Genomic DNA, 10,500 nt, shown 5'->3' on the forward strand with positions numbered 1-10,500 from the left:
TTTTAAAAATATAATTTAAAAGGCACCTGGGTGGCTCAACCGGTTAAGCGTCTGACTTCAGCTCAGGTCATGATCTCACAGTTTGTGGGCTCGAGCCCCGTGTTGGGCTCTGTGCTGATAGCTCAGAGCCTGGAACCTGCTTCGGATTCTGTGTCTCCCTCCCTCCCCCCCCCCGGCTTGTGCTCTCTCTTTCTCCCTCAAAAATAAATAAATAAACTTTAAAATGTCATTTAAAAATTTGGCTATGTAGTATCTCATTGCAAGGATGCACCACAACTTACCTAACCAGCCTAAGCTGATTCTAATTTTCTGCTGTCATAAACCACACTGAGTGGAACATCTTCATCCCTAAATCTTTGCCTACATCCGATCATCACTTTGAAATAAATCTGTGGAGGTGGAATGACTGGGTTGAAGGGAATCAACAGCGTTTGCCAGATCGCTTCTAAACCTGTTGCTACATTGCTTCTCAGAAAGGTGTTCCCATTACCTGTCAATTTTACAGGTAATGTCTAAGTGTCTCTCGAACCTGTGGACCCCTCTCCGTAGCCTCAATTTCTTCTGCCCTTTGAGGTCGCTCCCTGGCATGCAAGATGCTACCTGCCTGAGTTGCAAGCAACCCTCAAAACCCGACCACACAGTCCTCCAAGGAGGCATAACTATCAGGAAGGCAGGCAAGGGCCTCAAGGCTGCAGACAGGGCAGAGGGAGGATCCTGCGAATGAATTAGGGGCCACTCGTCCCTGTCCATGCCTTCTGTCACCAGTGCCAGCGAGGGGTCTAGCAGAGGAGGCACAGAGAGTAGGCGTGGCTCTGGAATCCCTCAGACGAGGTCTCCGGGCTAATTGGTGGCAGCGCTTTATACAATCAGGAGATGCTGGTGCTGGTCAGCGACATCCCAGGGTGGGTCTCCCAGGGTCCAAAAAGAAGTCAAGGGCTCTCGGCCCAGAAACCCCACGGCTTTCTCACCCTCGGGGCATTGCCCAGGTTGGCCATTTAATGGAAGGTGCCAGTCTTTCTCTGGCCCCAGGCCTGGACTCGTTCAACTTCAAGAATGCCCCTAACACCAAGGAGGAGGGGCTCATGTGACCATGATAAAGGTCTCCCACAGCCGCCCACGCCTGGCTGCAGATGGACGTGGCTTCCGCGCACAATGAGCCATTATGGCTTTCTTGCCTGGCAGCCTTATCTCCCAGGAATGTTGGGGGAGTGAAGAAAAGTGGCCTGAGGGGGCCTGGCCAGGGGACCTGGGCTGTCTGGCTCTGCCTCCAAGGTCAGCTGAACTCTTTGGTAACTCGTCTCACAGGGCAGGTCATGCTGATAGTGACAATGGGTGTTTGTGTGGGACTTTACAGCTTACCATTCACGCCCATCATCTTGTTTGATCCTCATAGTCGAAGACTGAGGTCAGGCATTTCAAATCCTCCATTTTACAGACAGAGAAACTGAGTCCCAGAAAATTAAGTACCCCTCTCACCACCCCCCTTAGCTGTGCTGGTCCCATTTATATTGTTGAAGAAAAAAAAAGAGCTACTCATTTGTACTGGTGCCCAGCAGAGATGGAGGAAGAGTCCTTTCATTTGGAAAGAGAGGATGCCGGACGCCTGGGACATAGGAAGATACCCGGCCCCGGCTTGTGACGAATGAGCTAAGGCTGGAGAGGGAGGCTCTGGCACATGGATTTTGCAGGAAGACCCAAAATCCAGCCAGAGGGCCCAGTTTCCCAACCCACCCTTGTTTCTCTTTGCTATGTTGCGGGTCTCCTGCAATGGGTGGCACAAACCGGTCTTAGCCCTGGATGGACACAACTGTGTACCCGGCGATGTGCCCTCAAGGAAATTCCATAGCGTCCCTGAGCTTTTAGCGTCGCCATATGTGAAAGGAGAATAAAGTGCTCTCATCACGCGGGCTCAGTGCGGGAGAGATGAGATGACACACACAAAGTTCCTGGCATGGTTGTGGGCATACAGCTGGCATTCAATAAATACTGGTATAAAATTTGGACAAGATAAAGTGCCAAGAAACATATGCAAACAAGAGTGCAGAGGATGTCAACCTGGGTGGGACAGGGAGCACCACTTGCAGACGAGGAGCACCACTTGCAGACGAGGAGCACCGCTTGCAGATGAGGAGCACCACTTGCTGATGAGGAGCACCACTTGCTGATGAGGAGCACGGTTGCAAGTGACAGAATGTGAGTCTGAATAATCGAAACTCCACAGATCTTTTGCCAGGAGCTGGGTACCTTTGCAAGGAAAAAGGACAACATAAAACAGGAAGGACAGAAACCAAGGCAGCTCACGAGCTCAGGCCGCAGGAGCTAGGGCCATGCTCCCTGGGCCCAGGATGAATCAGCTCCAAAGAGTCTCTGTCCTTCAGACAAGATTCAAGTTCCCAGCAATGAGTCTAGTGGGTCAAGCAAGGGTCACGTGCCCACCTTGGTCAGGGTGGTTTGAACGCCTTGTCCGGTGAACCCACCAGGATGCAGGCCGTGTGAGGCTGGGGAGTTTCCAAAGGAGGCGCCAGGGCAGGAAGGGGCACGGCAGATATCTGCCCTACGAGAGAAGCAAGAATGGAAAAACCCCTCGGCTGAGACCCTGTAACTTCCTTTTTGAGGCTTTGGTGCTAGATAATCGATCCACAATGCTCAGTGAGAACAAAGTCACATCCTCAAACGACTACTACAAACCACTGTGCTTTTGTTTGGGTGACGTGCTGTTAGAGCGACAGGCGATCAGTCATTCAACAAACGTTTACCAAGCGCTCGCTGTTCTTGCAGAGCTGAGCGATGCTGGGCGCTGTTCTGGCAGTTTCCGCCCTGTGGGAGTTTAGAGTCCAGCCAGGGATGGAAATCAGCAGATGGTTACCTCTGAGAGAGATACTGGAGGCCTGTACAAGGTGCGGCTTTAGGGTGAAGGGAGGAGGCATCAAAGCAGCAGGCATGGCAGCATGTGTGAGGGTAGAATTTCACAGGAGAGGTAAGTCGGGTTTTGTTGACTGAATTGGAGTTTGGCAGCTGGTTGGTGGATGAAGAGCATAAAGCCTCCTGGGAGGCAGAGACAACTGTACACAGTTTCGTGGGCCTGGAGGCAAAGGCATAGACGAGGGAGGCTGGCCCCGTTCCTCTGGAATCCAGCTTTATCCTGAAGGTGGTGGGGGACCGTGGGAGGCTTTCAGCCAAGGGAAGCCCCTGGCAGGTATGAGATCCCTCCAGCTTGGGTGGGGCGCTGTGAATCGGGTGAAGGCATTCTTTTAACCCTTCCCTGAGGCTTCTTCGCGGGTGGCTCCAACGCCTGCTACTCTGGGAGTCCAAGGTCAAATGCACTTGGGGACCACCTCACTTTACTACTCTCTCTCAGAGAGTCTCCCCAGCTATTGGCTTGTGAGGGTTCTAGAGGTCCTGTGTGTTTGCCTGGCCCAGCGTGCGTCATATTGATTTGACCACACTCCCTTACCGCCTTTTGTTTGTTTGCTGATTTATTTATTTTAAAGTTTATTTATTCTGAGAGAGACAGAGTGTGCGTGAATGGGGGAGGGACAGAGGGACAGAATGGGAGGGAGAGAATCCCAACTAGCTGAGCCACCCAGGTGCCCTGTCTCCTTTATTGAAAATTTGTTTTTATGGTTATTTATTTTCTTTTTTTTTTAATGTTTTATTTATTTCTAGGAGAGAGAGAGAGGGACAGCGTGAGCAGGGGAGGGTCAGGGAGAAAGGGAGTCACAGACTGAAACAGGCTCCAGGCTCCGAGCTGGCAGTCAGCACAGAGCCCGACGCAGGGCTCGAACCCACGAACCGTGAGATCATGACCCAAGCGAAAGTCGGACGCTTAACCGACTAAGCCACCCAGGCACCCCAATGGTTATTTATTTTCGACAGAGAGAGAGTCAAGTGCGAAGTGGAGAGGGGGAGAGAGAGAGAGGGAGACACAGAATCCGAAGCAGGCTCCAGGCTCTGAGCTGTCAGCACAGAGCCCAACACGGGGCTTGAACCCATGAACTGAGATCGTGACCCGAGCTGGAGTCAGATGGTTAACTGACTGAGCCACCCAGGTGCCCCTCTGCGTCCTTTATTTTAATCATGCAGCACCTACTAAGCTTCTTTGGGACATTCTTTGTGGAACACCCTAGACCCTTTTTGACCACAAGGGTTTGAGAAAACTGATTTCAAGTAAACTCTGGGGTCCTCACCCTGTGGACCTTGGAATCTCTAAATCCCCAGTCATTCCATGCCTTTTGGCAACAGGACTCCAATTCCAGGGGCTCCATTTTGAAACCAGAGAAAGGGCTGGGAGAATCAGGAAAGGCTGGGCCAGTCACCCTTCCCACTGCTGCCACTCACTCACTAACTACATTCTTAATACACGCCGGCTGGCCACAACCTCACTTTGTTCATAAAATACCCCTGCCACGAAGGTGTGACTATCCCCATTTCTTAGATGGTGACACCGAGGCTCAGATAGATCTAAGCGACATGTCCAAGGTGTTTCAGGGTAAAAACACCAGCAAGGTAGGCACGCAGAAGTAAACACAGCAGAGCACTTGAACTCTTCTTTAACTTACAGGGTAAAAAAATTGGAAATGTGAAGCTGAGTCCGGGGAAGGGAAGGAGCTCAGACCCCTCCCAAGCTCCCAGATGACCAAGAGAATGAATTCTTGAGGAACCTGAGTAAATTCAATTTACAGAGAAAGTTTCTAAAGCAGAGGGTGCTGCTGGAGGAAAAGCGGTCTGGCTCCACTCCCATCACCGGGGTCACCTGGGTCAAGGGGACTGGCCAGAAAGACAAAGGTCAATAACACCCAGGGCTGACCAGTGCAGGGCACTATGGCGGGAGGTAAATTGGAGCAGCATTTAGGGAGCACTTACCTGGCAAAATGTGAAATTCTCCCTCCTTCCCTCTAGAGTGCAGGATTGCCTGGGAGGGCACACAAGGCACGCGTGCATCTTAGTCTGGGGGGGGTGGGGATAACACAGATATATACCTGTGTCAAGTGTATCGAGCTGGATAGTTAAGATTAGCATGCATTAGGCAACTTCATCCACGTGTTGTAGAAGAAGGAAAAATTAACTAAAATGTAACAACCTTGGAGACAATAGTTGCCCATCCTGGACTCTCTACAGAAATCCGCACCCTAAACAAAGAGAAGTCGAAAACCATCTAAAGAGCTTTCTATAGGGGAATGGCTGAGTCAATTACGACACAAACACAATAGAATATTAACAGGCAGCCATGAAGGAGCATTGGGAAAATATGTTCTGGCTATGCTGTGACGAAAGCAAATTTAAAACAGGATCCGGGGGTACCTGGGTGGCTCAGTCGGGTAAGCGTCCGACTTTGGCTCAGGTCATGATCTCATGATTCGTGGGTTTGAGCCCCGCGTCGGGCTCTGAGCTGACAGCTCCGAGCCTGGAGCCTGCTTCAGATTCTGGGTCTCCAGCTCTTCCTGCCCCTCCCCCGCTTATGCTCTGTCTCTCTTTCAAAAATAAACGTTAAAAAAAATTAAAAACAGGATCCATATGTGAACCTGTTTGTAAAAGCACAACACAACTGAAAATGCTCTCTACTTGTGTGCATTTGTATACAGAAGTCTCGGAAAGCAACCTCCGAATGTGAATCCCACCTTCCTTCCTGGAGGACCCCAATGGGAACTTTCGCTTTCTACTGTGTACCCAGAGTGGGACATGGACAAGTTTTGCAATTGGCATTCGCTGCTTTTGCAGTTTAAAAAAAATCCGTAAAAATAAAATTAATTAGTAGAAACGCCTGGCACATAGTAGGTGCTCACCGAGTCTTTGTTGAGGACGGGGAATCAACTGTCAGTGTGCTCTGGTAACTTGTCCTTCAGATGGGGCCCACGGAGGGCAGCGGGGGGTAGGGGATGACCACACAGGATCCTGAATGGGTCCCCTGTGTCCCATTCAGGAGCCTCGGGTCTTCTGGAATGGATGCTAACGAAGCTGGAATCTGGCCACCGCATTTCTTCGGGGTGACTCCTGTAAGGCCAGAGCGCTGTTCGGTTGTCCCCAAGTTTTATTTGCGGGGAGATTAAGAAAAAAGAAAATGAAACACTTAAAGCAACAGAGCCCCCCTTTCTTGTCTGCTGAGGGTGAATGTGAGCAGCGCCTGCGGAATCGCGCCCCAGGGGACAGTCCCCCCGTGGTCTCCGCGCCCTCCCCTCCCTGGCCTGCCCGAGACCACCCCGTCCCGCCCCCCCCATGAAGACTTTTTGAAGTTGATCAATGAAACATGTTTTATTTAAGGACCCATTGGTGCGCGGGGGGCTCTATGAGGCCAGGGCTTCATTGGAGCCGCATAAAGGAAGAGTGGGCGGACTCAGGGCCGGGAGAGAAAGGAGGGAAAATCAGAGTTCCGTCCGCTCTGGGGAACATAAAGGAAGGCAGAGGAGAAGGTGGAGGAGGGTAGAAATTGTGGATTTGCTCAATAAAGAGGCGGCCAGGGAGAGGTCCGCTCAATCCTCTTAGTCCAGACAATGTAGGGCCCTGGCCAGCGGATTCCACCTCGGGATGGAAGGGCCATGGGCTGTTTAAATTGCTACTTAGGTTTCCAGCTGTTTTATCAGCGATTTGCCCAACTTAATAGCTCTTTAAGGCTTTAAACAAGAAAATAGCTCTTCTCACGACTCAAAGGAGCGGCCCTGGTTAGTTCAGACGGCCTCCATTGTCTGAGGCTTAACCCTTCCCTGCGCCCAATCCCCTCCCCCTTGGTCCCAGACTTTGTCCGGCGCTCTGGGACTATTTATCCTTTTAACATGCTGGGCTTCTGGGCCTCCGTCCAGAGGACTTCTGAATAAGCACTTATCTCAAGGGACTGTCTGTCTGCGGCCTTTGAGCATCCGCAACATATTTATAACAACGAGTTAATAATTATTATTATGTAAGGCCATAGCGCCCATTTAGTGAGCACCTACTGTGTGTTAGGCCTCGGGTTCAACGTTTTTCTTTATGCATCCCTTTCCATTCTCACACTTGTCTGCGAAGGAGGTGGGGACTCTACTATGACGGCTATCTGAAGGATGGGGAAACCGAGGCACAGAGGAAGGAAATATTTAGCTGAGTTCACACAGGGGCATAGGGCAGGGTCAGGGCTGGTCTGATCTCCAGGGTCCAAACTCTTAACCCCCGCCTGCTGCCGGTTAGCTGTGGAAGCTTTGACTGGGCAGGGGAAGGGGCGCCTTCTACGTGGGGGGGCGGGGTCCAGCTCGGTGCCTCTGACCATGGGCACTTAGAGGCAGCTCTTGGGCCCAGTTTTGCTGGGGTCTGGACATCGGTGGGGGGGCATGCAGAATGGGGGGGAGGGGCCTGACCTCAGGCATCTGCATCCAGAACTTGCCTTTAACTGCACGACACCCATTCTCCATCTATGACGATTTGACTCTAATGTGCTAAACACAGCAGTTGTTTCTTTCATCCTGAAAGCCAAGATGGAAATTGTAAATGTGAGCCACCGTCATCATCCTCATCGGGTTAGCACGATGGAGATGCTTGCAGATAAGAGCATTTTGGCGAAGTGTTTTTCCTTGCAGTCTTGTTTTTCATACATATGAACATACGCAACCTTGACTGTAATTACACTATGCCCTATCTTGGACATGTATGCATTTTTAAAAAACTTAACGTTTATTTATTCTTGAGAGAGAGAGCGAGAGAGAGCGAGCACAAGTGTCGGGTGGGGGGGCCGAGAGAGAGAGGGAGACACCATCTGAAACAGGCTCCAGGCTCTGAGCTGTCAGCACAGAGCCCGACGCAGGGCTCGAACTCACAAAACTTGAGATCATGACTTAAGCCAAAGTCAGACTAGGCGCCCCCTGGGCATGTATCTTTTATCTTTTCTCGGAGCTTCACCAAGCCAGAAAGCTTTGATAACGGCTTGTCGCTTTCCTTATTGATGCTGTGCCGTTTGATTCTTAACACCAGATTACACACTGTAGATTATGTGCAAGGGATTATAATTGTGCAAAGGAAGTCATTAGAGGTGGACGAGAGAGCTTTGCGGAACAAAATTCAGAAGGAAAGCGCCCACCTAAGGCGCATGCTCAAGACTCAGGTTTTCAGAAGTGGAGACTGTGTGTCTGCCCAGACCATAGGAGGAGGTGGGGCCGGAACCTGAAGTGTCAAGGCCAGGATCAGCCCATGGGTTTAACTTTACTCCTGCAGGCAATGGGGAGCCATGGATGGTTTCTGAGCAAGAGCACTGACCAGATCAATGCTGGGTGACCCCCACCTAAGACACGAAGAAAGCCTGGGGCTCAGGCTGCCTCCTGGCAGAAAAGCATCCACTTCTCCAGCAGAGTGGAAACTGGCTTGGCCACAGCTGGGGAATGAGACCTACCCTGATGTGACAATGTCTCCCACACAGGACAGCCGGCGTCTCATCTATCCCTGCCACTCCAGACACTCACAGGTAAGGGCAATTCACTCACTTGGTGAGTAGGTTTGAAAGGGGTCAATCTATTTCATTCCTCTAATCTTACAGATGGGGAAACTGAGGCCCAAAGTGGGGAGGGGGCCTGCCAAGTATCTCATGGTAGGTAAATAGCAAAGGCAGACCTGAGAAACATTTTTTACCTTTGTACCACACTTTGTTTTTTTTTTAAATATTTTTTATTTATTTCTAGGAGAGAGAGAGAGACAGCGTGAGCAGGGGAAGGTCAGAGAGAGAGGGAGACACAGACTCTGAAACAGGCTCCAGGCTCTGAGCTGGCAGTCAGCACAGAGCCCGATGCGGGGCTTGAACCCACAAACCGCGAGATCATGACCTAAGCGAAAGTCGGACGCCTAACCGACTAAGCCACCCAGGCGCCCCATTGTACCACACTTTGTAATACCCATCCATTCCTATCTGGTTCCTTGTCTTTTTTTTTTTTTTTTTAATGCTTATTTACTTATTTTTGAGAGAGAGAGAGAGGAAGGGGCAGAGAGAGAGGGAGAGAGAGAATCCCAAGCAGACTCAGTGCTGTCAGGATACAGCCTGACATGGGGCTCGACCCGATGAACCTCAAGATCATGATCTGAGCGGAAATCAAGAGTTGGATGTTTAAATGACTGAGCCATCCAGTCCCCCCCCCCCCCGCTTCTTTTTTAATAACACAATGTCAATGTTATATTTGCTGCTGCTGGAGAAGGTGCAGGACACAGGAATTCTCACACACAACTGGTCAGAGTATATATAAACTGCTGTAACCTTGTCGGAAAGCAACTTGGCAATGTATGTCAACATTGTCTCGCAAAGATCCACTCATGGAGCAATTCTGTTGCCAAGAATAGCTCCCACAAATATATTCACATAAGGATGCAAAGATCTGTGTACAAGGAGGTTCACCATAGTGCCGTTTTTTATACCTAAAACTTTAGGAAAAAAAAAAGACCAGCAACTCTAAATGTTTATCAGTGAGCACTGGTTAAACGAATTTTGCTACATCCAACCATGAAGTTATTATTATACAGACATTAAAAGCAGGACTAGGGGCGCCTGGTAGCCCGGTCATTAAGCGTCTGACTCTTGATTTTGGCTCAGGTCGTGATCTCACGGTTCGTGGGATCAAGCCCTGCATTGAGCTCTGTGCTGACGGCTCAGAGCCTGCTTGCAATTCTTTCCCTCCCTCTCTCTGCCCTTCTCCTGTGCTCACATGCTCTCTCTCCCTTTCTCTCACTAAACATTAAAAAAAATAATAATAATAAAAAGAAAAAAGGCTGGACCAGACCAGTATGTACCTCCACTAACAGTGTTTGAGAATGAGTATTTCTCTAGAAGTTTGGACATTTTGAAATTTAAAATCTTGGGTAAATTGACAAGTTAAAAAAAAAAAGAGCATCCTATTATGTTTGCTTACAATTTATTAATTCTGAGTGAGGTGGAACATTTTTCATGTAACTGTTGCTCATTTTTAAATCCTTTTTCTGGGGCAGTTCCTTTTCAGAGACTGCTTTTGCCCCTTTTCGTGTTAGGTTTTAAGTCTTCTCACGGGCGTGAGCATTTTCTAGATTAAAGCAATTAATCCCATGAAATGTCACTCCCTTTTTACTTTGCGTCATGGTTTTGTTTATACCTTTTTTTAAAAAATGGTTTTACATTTATTTAGTTTTTGAGAGACAGAGTGAGACAGAGCACAAGTGGGGGAGGGGCAGAGAGAGAAGGAGACACAGAATCAAAGCCGACTCCGGGCTCTGAGCTGTCAGCACAGAGCCCGACACGGGGCTCAAACCCATGAACTGTGAGATCATGACCTGAGCCGAAGTCGGACGCTTAACCAATTGAGCCACCCAGGCGCCCTTGTTTATACCTTTGTTCCCCCCACTCAGAAACTTCAAGTTTTATGTGGTATTCTCTTCTAACTGATATTTGGGGGTATGGAAGATATTTTTTAAAAATAATTGCATCATTTCTTTTTTTTGAAATTTTCTCAACTCATTTTGAAGCCCAGAAGGGTTTTATCCCTCTAGAGAGCTGGTCAATATTCCCTTATATTTTTGGCCAGTCTTTTT

Source organism: Hyaena hyaena, unplaced genomic scaffold (genome assembly GCF_003009895.1).
Source record: "Hyaena hyaena isolate Hyena2069 unplaced genomic scaffold, ASM300989v1 scaffold_4, whole genome shotgun sequence".
Lineage (NCBI taxonomy): Eukaryota > Metazoa > Chordata > Mammalia > Carnivora > Hyaenidae > Hyaena > Hyaena hyaena.